The 21,944-nt window shown below is 39.4% G+C and overlaps 1 protein-coding gene and 1 pseudogene across 1 annotated transcript in view; one reads left to right on the forward strand and one right to left on the reverse strand.

Annotated features, from left to right (window-relative positions):
- Positions 1-21,944, reverse strand: part of LOC137234818 (uncharacterized) — a 1,233,955-nt gene that overhangs the window by 385,946 nt on the left and 826,065 nt on the right. The gene's annotated exons all lie outside the window — the stretch shown is intronic.
- LOC137234383 (mediator of RNA polymerase II transcription subunit 14-like) lies at positions 3,794-5,658 on the forward strand (annotated as a pseudogene).

A 21,944-nucleotide genomic window follows, 5' to 3' on the forward strand; every position in this document is an offset into this window, starting at 1 on the left:
AGAGTGAAATCCTGTCACTCAACCCATATATCGACAAAGATGATATTATTAGAACAGGGGGGCGTCTAGGGGCCTCAAAAGACATGTCATACAACGAGCGTCATCCGATCATCTTTCCTTACAATTGTAGGCTGTCTCGCCTTACAGTTATGATGGCTCATCATGACTCCCTTCATGGCGAGAACCAGCTCATGCTCCGTCTCATCCGAACCCAATACTGGATACCGAATGTCAAGACCATGATCAGAGCCGTCATTCACAATTGCAAAACCTGCATTATTCATCGAAAGCAGGCACAGTCCCAACTTATGGGTAACCTTCCCTGCGAACGGACTACTTTTACCCGCGCGTTCACCAATACCGGGGTAGACTTTGCGGGGCCTTTCGACATCAAAAGCTACCGCGGTAGGGGATGTCGACTGTCAAAAGGCTACGTATGCCTTTTCGTCTGTTTCTCCACGAAGGCCATCCATTTAGAAGCCACTAGTGACCTTAGCACCTCATGCTTCCTCGCGGCCTTTTCGCGTTTTATCGCGAGAAGAGGATGTCCGAAGAACATCTACTCCGACAACGGTACGAACTTTGTCGGAGCTTCCAGATCTCTACGATCGGAATTCAAAGCCTTCCTGGCAAAAAGCCGAGATAAAACAGTCTCCAAGTATATCCATCAAGCGTTAACTTGGCATTTTATTCCCGCCGGCGCTCCACATATGGGCGGCTTGTGGGAGGCGGGAGTGAAGAGCTTCAAAAGCCTCTTCAAAAAGATCGCGTCTCCCCATAAGTACACCATAGAGGAGTTCCAAACCCTTTTGTGCCGGATTGAGGCGTGCCTGAACTCGCGCCCACTCGGTCCAGGGTCGAATGACCCAATGGATCTGGAACCACTAACCCCCGGACATTTCCTAACGGGCAGCCACCTCCTGGCTCCGCCAGAACCAGATGCCAGTGAGAGCTCTGCCTCGATGATCAATCGATGGCAGAAACTCAAAGCCCTCCACCACACTTTCTGCAAACGATGGAAGGTGGAATATCTATCCGAACTTCAAAAACGAGTGAAGTGGAAGCATCCCAAAGAAAATATAAAAGTGGGAGATCTCGCTGTCCTCAAAGAGGACAACTTATCTCCCAACGAATGGAGGTTAGGTCGAGTCGTCAACGTACACCCCGGCGAAGACAACCAGGTTCGTGTAGTCGACCTCATAACCGAGAAGGGTCAAGTCAGACGACCTTTGGTCAAACTGATCCTTCTTCCTTTCCTTTTCAAAGCGAACTTTTTACCGCGAATCCACAACCCCCCCTGTTTCTTCACAGAAAGACGGAAGAGTTCCGTCGAGAAAAAGGGATGTCCAAAACCCCAGCGCTCGTTCACCGAAACGAGGCCAACCAACCCTAATGCAGATCCCCATCTGCCACAAAATTCTATGTTTTTTCGAAAATATCCCACAAATTCACTCGCTCACCCCGAGCGAGGACACCAGAAATCTTCCCACTCACGCGTTCTCCCATAACGAGGATACACGAAAAGCCCTCATGCAGATCCCACATCTGCCACAAAACTTTTTTTTCATTTTCAAAAAGACCATCCCAAAATTCACTCGCTCACCCCGAGCGAGGGCACCTAACCCTAACGCAGACCCACGGTCTGCCACAGATCGCACATGCCATCGGCCCAAGGCACATTCCAAAAATTCGAAAAGAAATTAAATAACGAAAAACATTTATGGAAAAAATGAAATGAGTTTTAGGTCCGCATTTCTAAAAATAGAGTTTAGGTAGAATCTGAGCTGTTTAAACGAAAACCACCAATATTTTGTTAATGAGAAAATATTCAATCAATAACCCTTTTGCTTTAGGAGTCCTTCTAATGAAACCTATAATGGCCTCTTATCCCGTCAATTTAACATGTGATAAAATACGAAACTTTCGCATGAGCTGTCTACATTTTTAAGAATATGTGATGAACTTTGCATAATCTATTGATTCTTTAAAGGATTATTAAGTTAATAAACTGTTTTAATTATATCCATACCATGATCCATACGTAACAACAGGTACGTTGTTTTGCTGGAAAATTTTACTAATTTAGACAGGTATGCGTATATCTCTGCTAATATGATTTATATGTATGTTGACAGATTCTTAAAAAGGAAAAGTTTTTCGATGAAGACGCAGTGAAAAAGTCACGCGAGGCAAACATCAGTAAACTAAATAATTTGTGCATATATACATACCTATATACATGTACATGCATGCATATATACTATGTATACAAAATGGTATGGCCAGAACATTCGCTAGGTAACGTACCATAAACCGTAAATATGCTGCGATTGCGCTGCAACGTCGTTAAAAGCATCCAAATAAAATAATAAATCCCAATCGAATTTACATTAAAAGAAAGTAATTATAATAACAAAAAGGAATCGAAAACAAATAAATTTAAACGACGGTCAATCCGAATACAGCCACGATTACAAAAACAAAAACGAGGAACATAATTCGGCGGAAATCTGCACCGCCACGGGCAAGTCCCCTCGCTCGTATGAGTGTTGCGGTGAAAAATGTCAACATTCTTAAATAACTTTTTCCCAGCAGATCCAGCTGCAATGGATCCTATTTTTTATCCGCCATCGATCGGTATTCCTTCCGAAAGTAAACTTGCAACATACATGAAACGGGGAAATGTTCCAGCACCAACCTACGGTCCTAACTCGGGGTTCCCACTACTTAACATGGATTCGCCTTTATCGGTAAAGAAATCTCAGGTTACTCCGCAATCACCCGAATTCATTCCAACGGGCATAAATTCGTCACCTAATTTCTATGCACCCTATCTATCATGCACCAATGCTTAGTCATGGTCTTGGCAATACTGGTGTCAACGTAGGTGGTGGAGGTATCGATCCGTCAGGCACAAAGTCGGGGAATGGTAATCCCTCATCTCTTTTGGGATTACAGAAGGCAACTGCTGCCGCTGTAGCGCAACAAAAGCAACTACAGCATCAACAACAAACACAATCAGCAGCACACGCTTTAGTGAATGGTGTAATAACGGCAACCCAGCATACGTCAACATGACAACACCAATGAAAGTGCGTGGTACAATGCTACGAAACGAATCGCCGAGTAACATAACGGGCGGCGCTGGCGATGGGAAGTCTCCACCACGTATTACACCTCACGCCTCTCCTATCCCAACAACGCTGCCGGCGAGTGTACATCATGAGAATGTAGGTGGCACAATTTACTTTTACCCAACTGCCAACCATACAAATGCCCCCAATACAAATGTTGTGGTTAGTAATGGTGTTGTTGATCCAGTTAGCGCATATCATGCCGCCCCATCGGTGGTAGCACCAATTCCATCTGCTCAACCGCCAATGCTATACCGGGCATCATGTGTATCCAGGGCCATCTTCCAATCTAATAGCATTACAACCGAAAACCCATTTGGAATCTGCTTTCTTCCTGTCCGATGAGATACGTTCTGAAATTCTTACCCGCAATGAGATCTCAAATTTAATGCTCGACCCAACAGAAGCGAATTTATCATGATGACAAGGGCGATGGTGGTGGCGGGGATGAAAATGTTGAGCGTGATGACACACTTTTGCAAGGACAGGTACACAAGTATGGTGATAAAAGCAAACTGTCACACTCAACGAGTTTAATACTCGATGCACAGTCAACGCAACAGCAACGCAATCGTCTCGACGCAAACAATCGGCATTATCAACGTAAAAGTAGTTCAAATAATAATAGCTGAAAATCTATAACAACACCGTTAGCGTCAATGACTGATAATAATATAGTAGAAAGTAATTTTGTTAATGAAGAAGATCACGAAGACTGTTGTCCACAAATTAAATTCAATGAAACGCTTTTCCTTTTGGATGGTGTACGTTCAATAGATTTTGTGCTTGCCTATAAAGTAGATCCGTTGCCAAATCAGGAAGCACAGAATAAAAATAAACGTTTAAATCTAACTGAGGTGGTTAGCGTTAAATCATATAACTACAAGAATCTTTTGTTGGGTTATGGTCCAAAAAAAAAAAAGAAGTTACATGCAGTATTTATTGGTGTGCACAATCGAATGGTTTTCGTTTAATTTATGTGGGTGGCATTTCAGCAATTAATGCTCATTCAATGATGCGTGATCAATTGGTTTCACATTTAAATCGTCAACATAATTTCACACAAGTTTTACAAATACTTCATGAAACGTATAATCCGCTGAGCTCAATTGCAAAGTTGCCCATCATACCGCTATTGGGTATACCGCGTCCACAAGTACCCATCTTGTCGTTCTGTATTCTTCCACAATCACCCTGTTTGATACGTTTGGCATATCAAGCTATTTATTGCCTGGAGATACGCATGCGCAGCGGACGTTTAATATCAATTAGAGATGGTGCATATTCGCGTTTTTATAGTAATCTAATTGATGAATTCACGCCCATACAAGGCTTGAAAGGCTTCCTTTTGAAACATGTCGATGAAAATGCCGTCTATCGTGAACGATCTCAAAGTGAAGATGATAATCCACCATCGGCAATGGGTATGGAGGATAATTACAGTGGTCCTGGTAGTGTTTCGGGCGCAGGAACTGGCGGTTCTTCGCCATTTACAAGCGGTGGTAGTATGCGTGGGCCACAATCACCGCGCGATAGCGGCTTACGTTTCCCGGCACCGCATACACCGCCCCCTAGCTCAAATCCACATACACCTGCAAGTCCTCATCCATCAGCTGGTGGCGGAGGTGGTGGTAGTGGTGGTCCAGGTAGCAATCAAAGCCATCCAAATTTCAGCTTAACTTCACCACCAGCACATCATATGCCGCATCCTTCACCCGGTGGTCTAATGCCATCATCACCACTCAATCCACAACCAAGTCCACATATGGTACATAGCCCGGGACCCAATACACTTTATATGCAAGGTCACCAGGATTCACCATTTACCGCAATGTCACCAGCCAATACAAATTGACCGAATTCCCCAAGTATGCCGCGTCCATCACCGCGTCCTGGACAAAGTCCAGAGCACAAACCAAGTGGAAGCACGTGTGGCAACGTAAGTACATCATCGGCAATGTCACGTGTGCCCTCCAATCGTTCTTGGGCAGGTGCAACACCGACGCTGCTAACGCACGAAGCACTCGAAGCACTTTGTCGTTCAAGTCCTCATCCCAATAAAGATATTACTGGATCTGAAATTAGTCCATTGGAACGTTTTTTGGGCTGTGTATTTATGCGTCGTATGCTACAACGTCATATACAAGGTGATGAATCGATAACGACACTCAACTCTAATGAACCGGGTATGGTGTTGTTCAAGGTGGAGGGTTTACAATTTCAGGTCATGTTAAATCAATTGCATATGGAATCGTTACATTTGAAAGCACAATATTTACCAACACCGCCTACCCCAGATGGCAAGCAACCATTCCAATTGAGTGCCGATGATTTGCTAGGTTTGGAACAATTCTTTGATTTGCGTGTTGTATCGCCACCTTGTCGTCCAAATGCAATGACAGCTTTTTGTCGTGCGCTGAGTTGCCCTGGTCAGGTGCTTAAAGATTTTGTACAAATTATGCGTGTGGATTTTGAAACCCGAACTAATATTTTTGTGGAGTTATTACTCCAAACCACGCCGTAGTAAAAAATGAAATGAAAGAACGGAAAATCACTTCATACATTTCCCGTTGTTTCAATTCATAGGAATTTTACATTCTATACACGGGTATGTATGAATGTGCGTTTTTTTTTGTCTTTGCCGTTGGTCTGCTGGTACCAGTGAGCGGAATTCTAAAAAGAGAATGGTAGCAGACGAAAAAAGGAAAATAGTAGTAGTTGGTAGTTTTTACCAAGAAAACACCAGCTACAGTTCAGATGTGTACAAACAATTAATAATGTATTGTAAAACAAATATCGCACATTTTCAAAGAAATGACACCTTTAAACCACGTAAACAAGACAAAATTACATGCGCGTTTGTATATACCTATGTACATAGCTTATGCCTATACTGAAATACTGACAAATATGCACCCAAACGTCAAATCACAACAACAATATTCTAAAGTACCAAAAGTACTGCCACAAAATAACCGATCTCGGCAAGTAATCGTTTACGTAGAACCTTTTATTTTCGTTCAAATTATTCAAAAAAATTTCTCTACTCAAAAATTTATTTCCTGCTTAAGTTCTTCAGAAATTTTTCAGTATCGCCTCCTAATGTTAGTTGGGTGGGCTCGGCCATTCAATACTTTAAAATTATCGCAGCATACGTTTACAGTGCGAAGATACTGAAATCTTGGTAGATTTTGGGCCTCGGTGGTAGTAGTAGTAGAAAATGAAAATGGGCCAGAAAAGTTAGTAAACCTACCAATGCGGTAAAGTCCGTGCACTGACTGTCCATATACTTCTCCAACGTATGTACACATATATGCCGAGTTTTAAATGCACATTATATTAGGGATGCATAAAAGATGCAAACGGGTACCCAAAAACCCGTTTCCGGAAAAAATCGGTACCGGAGCCAAAGACCCTTCTGGAACCGTGGCGTTTGCTAAAGGCCATCAATAAAACAGGACTACAAGCGTACTTGGGGAAAAGTTGAAGAAATAAGTGAAGGGCAATACAAACAAATAAAAAAATTATACAGTATATAAATCTCTCCCCTCTTCCAAAACGAAGATTTTTTTTTATTTTTTCCTTTATATAGTATAACATTTCGCTTTCCAAACATTTTTTTTGTGGCGGGCAGGAAAATTTTTGGGCTTTAGCACCAACAACACAAATAACAGCGACTCAAAAGAACCCACGCTATACACTTTCTACCCGGTTCGGTACCAGAATGTGCGAACCGAAAATCGTAAATGCTAATTTTTCTGCAGCATTAGTGTGCCCGTGGCTAACTAAAACGCTACCGGGTGACACAAAATAAACAAAATAAGGCACTAAAGACCCAGGCACATAACGTGCGGGGAAAGAGGCCATGCACATAATGCGCGCCATATCTGAATATTTTTTTTTATGCGCCGACAGATGTTTCCCCTTATGCGCGCGCTAATAAAATTTCCCAAATCCCAATAATACAATTAGGGACCACTCGCCCCCGCATTTTCGAGAACGACTCGACCCAGTCAAACATATTGTATTTCTTTCAGGAAAATGGGTCGCTTTGCCGCTATGCAACGAAACGCTGCCAAGAGCGTCACGCGTTATACGTCGGAATGCCGCGCTTGTTTTAAGCAACATCCCATACGCCTGTGCCCCATCTTTCGGGCCAAAAACCCGAGGAGCGTCTTTACTTAGCGATCCGCGGGAGCTGCTGTGGAAATTGCTTGGCCCTAGACCACCGCTCTAACGCGTGCCCAAGCCAAGGCCGATGTAAAAAATGCGGCGAAAAACATCACACGATGCTTCACATCTCCTCGATTGATGAAGACGAACAGCTACTCCACGAAGCCCGCTCCAAGCCATGGAGTGTACAAGTTGAGGAGGAGCTGGAATCACCCCGTGAGCGGATTGACGACTCCATATCGTTATATGCGTCAGATGCTGGAACGGAGACTGGGCCTCTTCGTCCAGCTCGAATCCACCTAACCGGAGCGGAGACTCGGTCTCTTCGCCCGAACACAACACCAGCAGCCAAATCGTTTCGACCGCTTTTGCAGCATGAAAGGAAGCGGCTCCAGCACAACACATCGACAGTCCAGCGCCATATTCGTGACGGCCGAGCGGAGACTCGGTCTCTTCGCCGGCAAACCAAGGAACCTCAACGAAGACAACAACCGCGCGACCGCAGAGCGGAGACAAGGCCTCTTCGCCTGCAAAAACGACACCACACCCATCATCAGACACAAAATCACAGCCAACGATACAGCTCGTTGCAGCTCTCCACAGCGTCCGCCTTCCGGGCAGGGCTCCTAGCCCCGCACTCCGCTGCCACCGCCACCATGATGCCGACGGTAGCGATCACCCCCACCGCGGTCGTGAAAATAGAAGCAGGGGGGCGGCTACACCTCGTTCGTGCCTTAATCTATGGATGCTCCCCCACCACCGTGATAGCAGATGAGCTCGCCCAGGAGCTCCAACTCCCTGCCAGCAACATTGGCGGGCAAGCAGGATGCCTACTACGAATCAGAGGAAGACACGGCCAAAACAAAAGAATTGCGACCCATGCTGCGGTCGTATCCAATTTTCGGCGCATGACACCCACAACCAGCATCGACAGTGCCATCGCAGCCCCATACGCACATCTTCGTCTGGCGGATCCGCAGTTCTACTCATCCGCCCCGATTCGCCTCGTCCTCGGCACAGATGTATATGCCGAGATAATACTCCCAGGGATTCTGCCCACCACGTTCGGCCCTTTGTTAGCTCAGAGTACCATCTTCGGTTGGGTACTCTCGGGCACAACGAAGGCCTAACATCAAAATGTTCGGTAACGACCGAAATACATGAATTTTTACACTTTTTATCCTTTTTTATTTTATTGAATTTCTGTTGTACACAGTCGCAAGAGGTGTGCATTTACAATCATTTATCATTACAATAAGTTATCTTTATTGAATTTTCTTCATACAAAATTCTATGCTCATTCATTTCCAATGACTTTGTAATAAACGGCAAGAAATATCAACACATGTATCTTCTTACTTCTTTTCGCAATCCCTAGCTCTAGGCAAACCTGGCTCAGGCCTTGAACCAGAACGGGAAAGTGCCGAATGACCGAGGCATCAGCAACCAAGCCCGCACACTGCGCAAACCATCTTGCGTGTCGCCAAGCCGGCGGACTGGCCGGCGTTATGTTAAGTTAGATATAATTAGCTATAAGTTTTTTATTTTTTTTCTCTTCTTCATGGTCGGTGATCCTTGGCGGACTGTGATGTTGCGTACCGCAAGGGGGGCGGCATGTTTAGGCCAAATGCCTAACTTTACCTGATAATAATAATAAAACTTTCTTTTAATCAAATTTGAAATGGTGAAAACATCTTTCATTCAATCTTATTTTTTTTTGACAAATTCAAATTTTAAATTGCCTTTCCCTCAAATTGTGACAAAATTTTCGTTTGTTTATTTATCTAAATTTCTTTCTTTTGTTACCAAGGGCTTCTGAAACATTCTTTCTTCTTCTTTTCAGCTTGACAAATTTGCTAATTCTTCTTTGGATTCCTTTTCCTTATAACGCTGGACTGCGATTTTTTCTTCTTTGTTTTTTCTATTCTCAGCTTCTTTGATGCTTTTTAAATTTTTAACTCCTTTATTTTTATACTCAGTTGAGCAGAGCTCACAGAGTATATTAACTTTGATTGGATAACGGTTGGTTGTACAGGTATAAAGAAATCGAGATAGATATAGACTTCCATATATCAAAATCATTACAATCGAAAAAAAATTTGATTGAGCCATGTCCGTCCGTCCGTCCGTCCATTAACACGATAACTTGAGTAAATTTTGAGGTATCTTGATGAAATTTGGTATGTAGGTTCCTGAGCACTCATCTCAGATCGCTATTTAAAATGAAAAATATCGATATCGAAAATTTCGAAAAACCGAAAAAGTGCGATAATTCATTACCAAGACTTGAACTTGTGACGCAAAATAGAAAGTCAGTAAAATTTTGGACAATGGGCGTGGCACCGCGCACTTTTAAAAGAAGGTAATTTAAAATTTTGCAAGCTGTAATTTGGCAGTCGTTGAAGATATCATTATGAAATTTGTCAGGAACGTTACTATATGTATGCTTTATAATAATTATCAAAATCGGAGAACCACCACGCCCACTTAAAAAAAAATTTTATTGTCTTAAATTACCAAAGAAAATCAATCATAGAACTATTAATAGGTACTACTATTAAAACTTAAAATTCAATAAATTTAACCTTTAAAGTAATTTTACTCAATTACCCGGTTTCAATTATCTTCCAAAATTTTTCATTCTGCCAATATATTTCGAATTACCGTCGGTAATCGTCTTCAGGACAAACTAATAACAATATAAAGCATTAATACAACAAATTTATTAATATATGTACATACATTTATTTACACGTTTGTACTGCTTAACGTGGAGTATCATACTAACTCTTTTTTGATAACAAAAATCTGTACGTCCGTGCTATGTTCTCTACATCAGATTTGTAATTTATTCTCTTGTCTGTTGGTGTGTTGATTATGTGCAGCATTTCTAATGTGAATCTCTTCTTGTATTGTTTTTCTTGTTGGAGCACAGAAGCTTCATCAAAGTTTGGTGAGTGTTCATTGCTTGCACTGTGTGCCATTAGGGCCGTTTTATGGTTCTGTGTTTGTTAACAATATTTAAAAACAGATTTATGTTGTGCTAATCTGCTTTTTAATTTTGATTTTGTAGTTCCTACATAAAACTTGTTACAGGATTCATTGGCATTATCTTTGCAAGGTATTTTATATATAATATTGCTTTTTTCCGCTGTTGGTATTTTTGACTTTGTTCTATTAAAAATGTGTTTTAGTGTGTTTACTGGTTTATGGGCTATTTTTATTACGTTTTTGTTGTAGTAATCTGATTTCCTAAGCCGCTCTGATAATTGTGGTACATATACTACTGACTTGAATATTTTTGGCTCGTCTACTATTTGATTTTGGGTTTCTGATGCCTTTCTTTTTATTAAAGAATTTATAATACTATCCGGAAAGTCATTATTTTTTAATATCATTCTAATTTCAGTCTTAATTTCTCTGTGGTAAGTGTCGTCAAATATTTGTAACATTCGTCGAATGCAGCCTCTCGTTGTATTAATAGGTACTACTATTAAAACTTAAAATTCAGTAAATTTAACCTTTAAAGTAATTTTACTCAATTACCCGGTTTCAATTATCTTCCAAAATTTTATTCAAAAAGTCTTCAGGCTACGCCATTACCAAATTTATTTTCTTTTCATTATTATTATTAATCTATTTATATATATTTTTTTCTTCAATAAAAAAGTTTATTAAATTCGATTAATAAATTTAATATTATTGTAATTTATTTTATTTCAAAATCTTTATGCCTTAATTTTCCAGCAAAAGAAAAACCTCAAAAACTGATACGCCCTAACACCTATTCAGATATTTTCCTTCTTGTACTTGATCTGAGGCAAACTTTCGCAAAAACCCTCTTAACCTCTTAATATATGTACATGTACGTGTGTATATGCATGTCTTATGAAAAGAAAAAAAAAACAAAAGGAATGTGTATATCTGTCTATATAGTGTGTATGTTATACCTTGTTGATCAAACTCACCTCTCTTTACAGCCGAGTTTGGTACCAAATGCGGCGTACAGCTGAAAGTGGAGGACAAAAAAAACATACAAAGCTACAAAGCAAAATTAGTATATGTACTTATTTGATCAGTTAGTAGGGCAATATCTGCCTTGATTGCGAACAACGTGGCGTGAACAAAGATATTCAAAAGTAATAAAAAACGCGCATTCGATTATGTCAACTTTAGTTTGGCCCTTGGCCTAAAAGTGCAAAAAAAAATTTAAAAAAAAAATGGTAAGTTTGTTACTACTATCGTGCAGTAGTTAGGCAACTTAGAAAAAAAAAAATTTAAGGAAAGAAATCAAAATTGATTTTATTGAAGTTATATGTTTTTACACATAAACCCCAAGCATATGTCAACTATGAAACAAAATGAAAAAGTATATAAAAAAATTAAAAGGTGCAATTAACTAAATATCGCAAAATGTTCTAAGTTTCTCCTTTCCCACGAATTGAGGAGAATTATTAAAAATTATAGATTAAAAAAAAACTATCAAAAAATCAAATTCAGTAAAAAAAAAATTTTGCAATTTCGAAAATATGGATATGACGTGTTTGGCTTCTCATAAGACTAGAAGGATTATTTGAAATTGAAATTCAAAAAAAAAATTAATAATATCTAAAAAAAATTTCATTAATTCAAAAAAAAATTATCAGTTCGTCTTTGATTCAAAAAAAATTTGTGTATAAAAATATGGTAAAAAAAGGTTTAAATCTAAAAATTTATTTTTTTTTTCGAGGAAATAATATTGTGAAAATGGTGGTGCTCCCAAATGGTGTGATTCGTTTTGGTTATTTTAAGTGTTGTGAGAGCCGCTGATTGATTTTGGATATGAAGATTACTGAGAGCCGCTGTGGTGGGTTCTCCGTGATGTGCTCTGTCTGTCTCCTTTTGGATGCTGATGGAAAGTTTCCGACAAAAATGTGTGGTGTGTATTGTGATGTTTCGTGTAGCTAGCTATATGTTGCCAAGTGCTGCTGGCGCTAGGTTGCTTGCGCCTTATCAACTATGTCAAATGCGAATATTACGTGTTGCGTGTTCGTGGAAAGTTGAGATAATGTTGACGTGTTTAGTCAACAATGTTGCCTCACTTGTGTTGTGGAAATGGATACGTGTGCGTGTATTGGTGTAAATTTTGTCTTACCAACTTTGCGTTTGTGTAGGTGTGATTCTGTGTTGGCGCAATTTGTTCGAAACAGTAGTTATATTGTGTTGCGTGTATCTCCGTGAAATTTGCCGCTTTATTGCTACCCCCTTTGAAAATGGTTTGTGGGCTTTTCTCCGGGCTGGTGGACGACGTCCTCTACCAACTATCTTCTTCTGCTTTAAACCTTCTGGGCAATTTAAATCTTCTTTAAAATTCGTCTAAGTCGCGGCCTACGACTGCTTCTCGTTCCTGGAAAATATGGAAGAACACACACAACGTTAACACTAAAATCATAAGCACACAAACACATAGTCGGTTCATAAATGCAAGAATATGCAAATAAGACGATGCAACACAATCAAAAAAAAAAAAAAAAAACAAAACAGACGATTTCACATATATTTTCATAAAAAAATTTGATTTTTAATTCACTTTTTATTCAAAAGTAACCACACACTAGAAATTTTATTTTTTGTAATTCTTGCATTTATTTCACTGCGTTAGAATTATCAAGCCTGTTACAAAAAAAAAATCAATAAACAAATTTACATTTTACTTACCGAAAAAATCAGCAATATGAGGGAAAAAGGAAATTGATCTCCAACCGGGTTGTGTTTCTTCCTGGTTCCAGGATTTTGATGGTCCTGGGGAAAATTCCCAGGGACTTGATCGTTCACTCGCACTTCACTTAACGCGCGAAAATTTTCGTGGAACCCGCACTTGCTAAAATAAAACTTTTTTTTTGCAAACTTTATTTTTTTTTTAGCACTGAACAGTTTTTTTGAAATAAACTTCACTTTTCTCACTGTTTTTTGCAAAGCAACACTAAGACCGCGACTTTCGATTTTTGTGATACCGAATGCTAAGCGGACCCCCTTATATACCAAAATATATCTTGCGGCACTTATCTATGTCACCGTACAGCAAAGCCTTTCTGCCCCTGTTTAGCTGAATGTCATAGCGGGCGTGTATGCACGTATACGCATCCCTCTAGTTATCTAACTACCACATGCATGCATTTACCTTAGTGTATGAAGTGCTGAAAGGGGAAAGATCGTTACTGCCGTTGTATAGCTATCTGTGCATATACCCGCTTGCACGTGATTGGAAATTATTTTAGGGAAATCAGAAGGGCTGCTGTTACAGGCTCGCATATGCCGATGGTGCCCGCACTATGGAGCGTGTGCGTAAAAAGATGCATAACGCAGCCTTGGGATAGGTTTTTGTATAAGGGCTCACGTGTGGCATCGACCCACTTCCTAAGCCGGGCTTCTTCACATTCAGCGTGCTAAGACTTACGCTTCACATTGCTATCTAACACATTTAACATATATGGTACAAATTTGAACATTAATCTACATAAACTCGAATGTACTGTCACCGAGTTAAAATCTATCACTGGGTTAAATACTACTATACTAGTATCACAGCTTTTAATACTAAATCTATATCACAGGGTTTTCTCTTAAATCTATGTCAGAGGTACTAAACAAAAGGGTTATCGTAGTCAATAAAGGTTTGTATAATAAAAAAATAAGGAACATAAATAAATAAATTAATTAATCTATAAATCTTATAAAATAAATTCGCTAAATGCCATGTAAGCACACAGAATGCTCCGATTTTAAAACGGTTTTTTGCATTTGAAAGCTTAACTACGTGAGATGGTACAGTTAATATAATTTGAAGGTATATATTATAGGAGCGTGGCAAATTGCCAAAATGTAGTAAAAAATCATAAAATTTTTGTTTATACAGCTATAACTCATAAACGTATGTATGGATTGAAAAAATTCTACTTTTCAATAAAACTTTGAAATATTTACCTCCGATCTGCATCAAAAAAAAATACTTGATTCCTTTCTTATATCAGCCAAATTGTTTAAACAAAAGTAACATTTTTATCAAAAAATGCGTATGTGTGTTTGTTCGCTGTGAACTGCCCATGCTAATTGCTTTTGAGTGAGGCTTGATGCGACATATACATACGTACATATATAGCATTCGCTGCGTTTTTTAACTTCGGGCGTAGGTTTATAGGTATGTAAGTTAGCACAGTTAGCACAATCGTCACATATTGCCTACACAGCAGTTACCGCAACCCAAATTCAGTAAACAATATTTTAATAAAACAACAACAATAACTGCTTCACATTCCGTTGCACTAGATTTAAGCGGAAGCCGTGCAGACGTAATGTGAACCCGTTGGTTGCCCAATTAAATTACTTTTACTTGCATAAGCAAAATTACAAGAATATAATAAAAGCAATAAAACAATTCGATTTAAAATTCATTTGATTATCAAGTAACTTTTGTAAAGAGAAACAACAACAACATTGTTAATCAATTATTGCGCTGTAAGCGAAGAATATAATAAAAGCAATAAAACAAATCGATTTAAAATCCATTTGATTATCAAGCAACTTTTGTAAAGAGAAACAACAACAACATTGTTAATAAATTATTGCGCTATAAGCGAATTCACCTGTACTATATAAGTAAATTTATAAGTACGTAGCAACTTAGCTAAGTAAGTAGCATAAGAAAAATTGTATAAAAAGAAATTGCCAATAATAAAGTCAGGTTCAGTTGTTCAGCAGTTCAGTTGATAAGTGTAACTATTGAAGTTTAATTTTGATATCGACGGCGCACGGCAGTGACTGGCGCCCAACGTAAAAATAGTGGAATAAAGTAACTTAAAAAAAGGGATACAAATATCCTCGTAAAATTAAGTGAAATTATAAATAAATCTATAAAGACTGTGGATACAATTATCCTTTTTCACTGAGTGAAACTAGTAAAAACTGTGTAACTTAAAAGGGATACAAATATCCTTGTCGATTGAGTGAAACTATAAAATAGACCCTCAAAAAAAAAGTTATAACGGAAAGGATACAAATATCCTTGTGCACTGAGTAAATAAAATCTCGAACACTGTATAACTTATAAAGGATACAAATATCCTTGTCGATTGAGCGAAACTATAAAATAGACCCTCAAAAAGTTATAACATAAGGAATACAAATATCCTTGTACAACTAGTGAATAAACCCTCAAAAACTGTGAAGAAGATAAATCTTCAACATCAACCGCCTGCAGCCGTCAATCATTATCAACCTTGAAAGCCGTTCCTGTACCACGAGTAGGGGAATAAAATTCTTAAAAGGGATTCATCAGGACGACAACCAAATATTACTGCAATGCTGTTCCTCATTTTATTGTAAGTGAATTTTGTCAACTAGAAAATAATTTAAAAAAGATTGTCAGAATTAACTTAAGTTAAAAGCCATTAAATGATAAAATCTTAGTTAAATTATTTGCTTAAATTTTTTATTTGAAAATCAAAAAAAAGCCATTAAGTGATAAAATTTTGGCTAAATTATTTGCTTAAATTTTTATTTGAAAAACAAAAAAAAACAATTAAGTGATAAAATTTTGACTTAATTATTTGCTTAATTTTTTATTTGAAAAAAGCCATTCAGTTGAAAAAAATTTAGTTGAAATATTTGCTTAATTTTTTATTCGAAAATCACAAAAAAATAAAAAATGGAGCAAATTGAAGAAGCGATAACGCAACTACCGGGTGCGGTTAACGCGCAAATAGAGCAAGTGCGTACCATGAGCGCTAGGATAAATCAGTTAGAAGCTAGGATTAGTCTCCCTGAAACAGTAAATTCTAATATCCCCATCAGCCTGACTGAGGCAGACCTGCAGGAAATAAATAGGCTGCCTGATAGTATAAAAACCCTACTAACCTTCGAAGGTAACCCCCGTTCAGTTCATATCATGGGTCCATAATGTAGAGTCAACACTAAAGGTCTACGAGGTACTCAAAACGAAGCCGATATATCGGGCCATCCTACGACAAATAAGACAAAAAATAAAAGGCCCAGCAGATATTGCTCTTATCTCCTATAATATTTTCGATGAGGATTGGGGAAAAATCAAAAGCTGTTTGTCACTGCACTATGCAGACAAACGTTACTTAAAGACCCTTGAACATGAGCTAGGGTCATTGTCACAAAAGCACTTTAGCGTAGATCAATTCTACGCAAGAATAAATCATCAATTATCTCTCATAGTAAACAAAATAAAAGGGCAAGACTACTCTATGGAAACAAGCAACGCGCTTCTGGAAACCTACAGAAACAGAGCCCTTGATGTTTTTATTAGGGGATTAAGCGGCGAATTGTTCAGGATGCTAGTCATCCAACGACCCAAGAGTCTACCAGAGGCTTACTCATTTTGCCTCGAAATACAGAACCTTAACTTAAGAAACTATTCGATTTATCCTAAGAATAAAACCATGCCTATTCAAGCGCCTAAAAACCAAATTAGGCAGAAGCAATCATTTGCACCGAGAGAATTAGGTCCTGCAGAAAAAAATCAGATTTACAATAGAAATTTAGAGACTCAAACTCAACCACCACCAAGGCCAACACAACCTAAGCCTCCGGTTCCAATGGAGGGTAGATCCTTCGATTCATTCGAAGAGAGTAAATTATATGAACCGAATAGAAAGCACGCCAGTGGTAAGGCAGTCAAATAATTCATCAAATATTCCTAGAAAAAGCCAAAAATTGTTTAATGTTCAAACTGAGGATCAGGAACCCGAAAAATTCGAAGGAGGCGAAGAGGTATATTTTATGACGGACGCCTATCTAGCCTACCCTATTTAGAATTTACCTTGCAAAATGGCCATATCCTGAAATTTCTTATAGATACAGGGGCCAACAAAAGCTTCGCTTGTGAAAAAATTGCCAAAAATTCATTGAAATTAAAGAACCCTTTCAAGGTTCAATCCGCTGCCGGCCAAGTGGAAATAACCCATAAACTTTCGGGACCATTCTTCAAAAGCATAGGCATAAACAATTATTTTGATTTTTTTTATTCTGCGAAATTTAAAATCCTTTGATGGTATCATAGGTGATGATACTCTCAAGGAACTAGGAGCGATTATTAATAGAAAGGACGACACACTAACCATAGGAGATGTAGTATTGCCATTAAAACATAAAATTTCAAAACAAGTTAATAATCTTAAGGAAACACTCTATAAACATGAAATTGAAGAAATTATTAATAAATACGCGGACATTTTCGGACCAGTATCCGACAGTGAAACAATAGACACAACCGTGTTAGCAGAAATAAGGACAACGACAGAGGAACCAATTTATACAAAATCCTACCCTTATCCAACCAACTTTCGTGGCGAGGTTGAAAAACAGATAACGGAACTTATAAATAACGGTATAATTAGGCCGTCAAAAAGCCCATACAATTCTCCTTTGTGGATTGTCCCAAAAAAGTCAGGTCCTTCAGGGGAAAAGAAATACAGGGTTGTCGTTGATTTTAAAAGACTAAATTCAGTAACAATACCTGACGCTTACCCAATACCCGATATAAATAGCACTTTAGCTAGCTTAGGGGAATGTAGGTATTTCACTACACTTGACCTTACATCCGGTTTTCACCAAATCAGGATGAAGGAAAGGGATATAGAAAAAACAGCGTTTTCGACCGCAAATGGTAAATACGAATTTACTAGGTTGCAATTTGGGCTTAAGAATGCGCCTTCTATATTTCAAAGGATGATAAATGACGTCCTTAAACCCCTCATAGGAATATCTTGCTACGTCTATATCGACGATATAATAATAATAGGAAGAACCCAAGAAGAACATCTTAAAAATAATGAAGATGTATTCACTCTTCTATATAAAGCAAATTTAAAAGTAAATCTGAAAAAATCTAAGTTTTTCAGAACCCGAGTGGAATTCCTAGGGCATATTGTCACAGGGAACGGTATTTTACCTGACCCTGAAAAAATTTCAGCCATTAACAAAATTGCTGTACCCGTAAACCTTAAAGAACTGAAAAGTTTTCTAGATTTAGCGTCATACTACAGACGATTTATACAAGACTTCGAAAAAATTGCCAAACCACTCACGAATCTGACTAAGGGTGAAAATGCACAAATAAAGGCGAACCAATCCAAAAAAATAAAAGTCTCTTTAACTGATGAAGGACTGAAATCATTTAATGACCTAAAAACATTACTTATGTCTTCTGAGATTTTGGCATTTCCAGATTTCAATAAACCGTTTATTCTAACAACAGACGCTTCTAATACTGCGATTGGGGCAGTCCTTTCTCAAGGAGAAGGATAAGCCCATAACTTATATATCTAGGTCACTCAATAAAACCGAGGAAAATTACTCGACTATTGAGAAAGAAATGCTAGCTATAGTATGGTCTCTTGACAAACTAAGAACCTACCTATACGGAGCAAAAGATATTAAAATCCTAACTGACCACCAACCATTAACATTCGCATTAAGTAATAGCAATAATAATGCCAACGGTGGAAGGCACGCATAGAAGACTATAATTATAAACTTCTCTATAAACCAGGGAAGACCAATGTTGTCGCAGATGCGCTCTCCAGGCTTCCCATGGAAATTAACTCGTTGACATCGTCAACATCTAATTCTCAACATAGTGCAGCAGAGGATAGCTCACAGCTTATTCCTCATTGCGAGGCACCATTAAATGTATTTAAAAACCAAATTATATTTGAAGAAAGCAAAGATGAAATTATCCATGAAGAACCTCACCCAAGGTACCACAGGCATCGTATTAAAAGTGAAACCTACGATAAAGGAAAATTAATTAAAATCTTAAAAAATTATCTTAATCCAAATATAAGTAATGGAATCAAAATTCCCGAAAAATATATCGCATTGTTACAACAGGTTTATCAGGAAAGTTTTTCTAAGTTCCGCGCCAGAATCACGCAAAGACTTGTTACTGACATTCCTGATGAAGAAGTAAAGTTTAAAATAATCGAACGGGAGCATAGGCGGGCCCACCGTAACGATAGGGAAAATAAGGAACAAATATTAGAAAAATACTATTTTCCTCAGATGAGTAAACTTATAAAAAAATACACAAAATCATGCAAAACTTGTGGATGCAACAAGTACGATCGCCACCCTCAAAAGCCTGAACTACAGGCAACGCCAATTATGAAATATTGCACATTGACATAATCGAAATGTCTGGCGAAAAATTTATTACATGCGTTGACAAGTTTTCTAAATTTGTAAAATTTTTTAAAATCAAAAATAAATCTGTGTTACATATTAGAGACAAATTAATTAAACTCTTACATTATTTTACTGTGCCAAAGACCTTAGTAATGGACAACGAGGATAGCTTCATAAGTCCAATAACACTCAATTACTTGGAAAGTTTGGGTATTGAAATTTATTTAGCACCACCCCAAAAGAGTGAAGTTAACGGCACAATCGAACGTGTGCACTCTACAATCATAGAAATTGTTAGATGTCTACAATCTGAATATCCTGATAGCTCACTAAAAGAAATTGTCAACATTGCCGTTGATAGGTATAATAACACCATACACTCAGTTACGAAGAAAAAACCTTGTAACGAAGCTTTTTCCGTCCCGGCGCTTCTTCAGTAAGTGCTAGGGGTATACTCGCCGTGTCCAAGGTTCGCTTACAATAGATTTGTAAATTTGGGACACCGTGCAATTCGTTTTCATATAAATTCACTTTATTTCTCTGATTCTATATATGTATGTACACTATAATTAAAATGAAAAATTTTACGTAATCAAAAGAAGAAATATTTGTTGTTTTCGCTTCACTGTATGCTTGCTCTATACTGCGTGGTGGGCCAACGGTACTCGTGTCCCGTTATGACGCCTCGATGGTCGTTGCTTGTGTGTGTGTAAATGTGTTTTGTGGCGCCCTGCGTCGGCGTGCGTGTCCCGTTAGGAACGCCCTTTAGGACGCCCGGCTGGTCGTTGCCTGAGTGCGTGTAAAACGTGGTTCGTACGCAACCCTAGTGTGGTTGACGTCGTGTATTTGCATGACTCTGTTGTGGTCACCGTAGTATGTGTGCGTAGTGCTGTTGTGGCCATCGAGGTGCGGTGACCAACGTAATGTGCTTGCGTAGCGCTGTTGTGGCCCGCGTCGTATGTTGGCGCTTGCGGTCAGCGTAGTGGGTTGGCGCAATGCTGTGGCCAACGTCGTATGTTTACGTAGTGATGTGGTCCACGTAATATGTTAGCGTGGTGCGGTCGCGGTCAGCGTAGTGGTTGGCGTAATGCTGTGGCCGACGTAGTGTGTGTGCGATTGTGGCCGGGGTAGTGGATTGGCGTAATGCTATGGCCAACGTAGTATGTTTGCGATTGTGAACAGCGTGGTAGTTTGGCTGGCGGATGTCACCTGCTCACGGGGCGCGTCACTGTGGTGGTGCCGTTGCTCACGAGGTCTCAAGCGGTGTTTGGTGGTATAACCGACACATTCACCACTTGAGGCCACGACTCACTCCTGTGAAGCGACCTGTCCGCATGGTAGAAGCGACAACTTCAAGGGACGCTCCACAAGTAGCTCTGGTCACAACCACACCTCCGTGCTTCGGCACGAGGGTAACTCTGGTATCTTTGTCAACGCAGTATATTATCGGGGCGCTGTCGTGGTCAGCGTAGTAGACCGGCGCAGTACTGAAGCCAACGTAGTGTATTAGCTATGGTGCTGTTGCGGCCAGCGTAGTAGATTGGCGTAATGGTATGGCCAGCGTATATATTAGCTATGATGATGTTGCGGCTAGCGTTGTATGTTTGCGTAGTGTTTCTGCGGCCAACGTATATGCTTGCGTAGCGCTGTTTGTGGCGCTGTTACTGTCGGCGCAGGCGGGCGGACGCTGCCTGTTCGCGGGTGCGCGTTACTGTGGTAGTGCCGTTGCTGGCGAAGTCTCAAGCGGTGTTTGGTGGTATAACCGACACATTCACTACTTGAGGCCACGACTTACTCCTGTGCAACGACCTGTCCGCATGGTAGAACCGACAACTTCAAGGGACGCTCCACAAGTAGCTCTGGTCACGGCCACATCTCCGTGCTAACTAACTTCTGTCCTGCTGTGTTGCTCCTTTTATTGCTTTGTTTGGTATTGCTGGCTCGAATGGTTGCGTTGCCATGGTTGCTGTTCGATGTTGCGAACGCTCGTTGCGTTGCTGAGATTTGTTAGTTTGTTGTGTTGGCATTAAAGTGTTGTGCTTGCCCGTTGTGTTGCTGAGACTTGATGGTTGGTCTGCTGCTATATCCTTTTGTGACTGGCTGTTGTGTCAATGTTGCATTGAACTTGTTGGTTGGTCTGTTGATATAGCCTTTTGTGACTGGCTGTTGTGTTAGTTTTGTATCGAATATGATCATATTTGGGCACCACTACATATACACGATTACCAAATTGAGAATGTGTTAGTATACACGAACGCGTGGCTAGCACGAATGCAAAATCAAATATTTATTTAGTTTGATTCCAGCGCTTGTACTATAAGCACGTATCACACGCAGTCTTGGTACAGTGTTTGGTCGTACAATACTAAAGAATTGTACGTACTTATGAATACAAAATGTTTCAGATTGAATGGGAACTAGAGTTTTTTTTGTTTTAAATAGCGCCAA

This window comes from Eurosta solidaginis, chromosome X, assembly GCF_040869045.1.
Source record: "Eurosta solidaginis isolate ZX-2024a chromosome X, ASM4086904v1, whole genome shotgun sequence".
Classification (NCBI taxonomy): domain Eukaryota; kingdom Metazoa; phylum Arthropoda; class Insecta; order Diptera; family Tephritidae; genus Eurosta; species Eurosta solidaginis.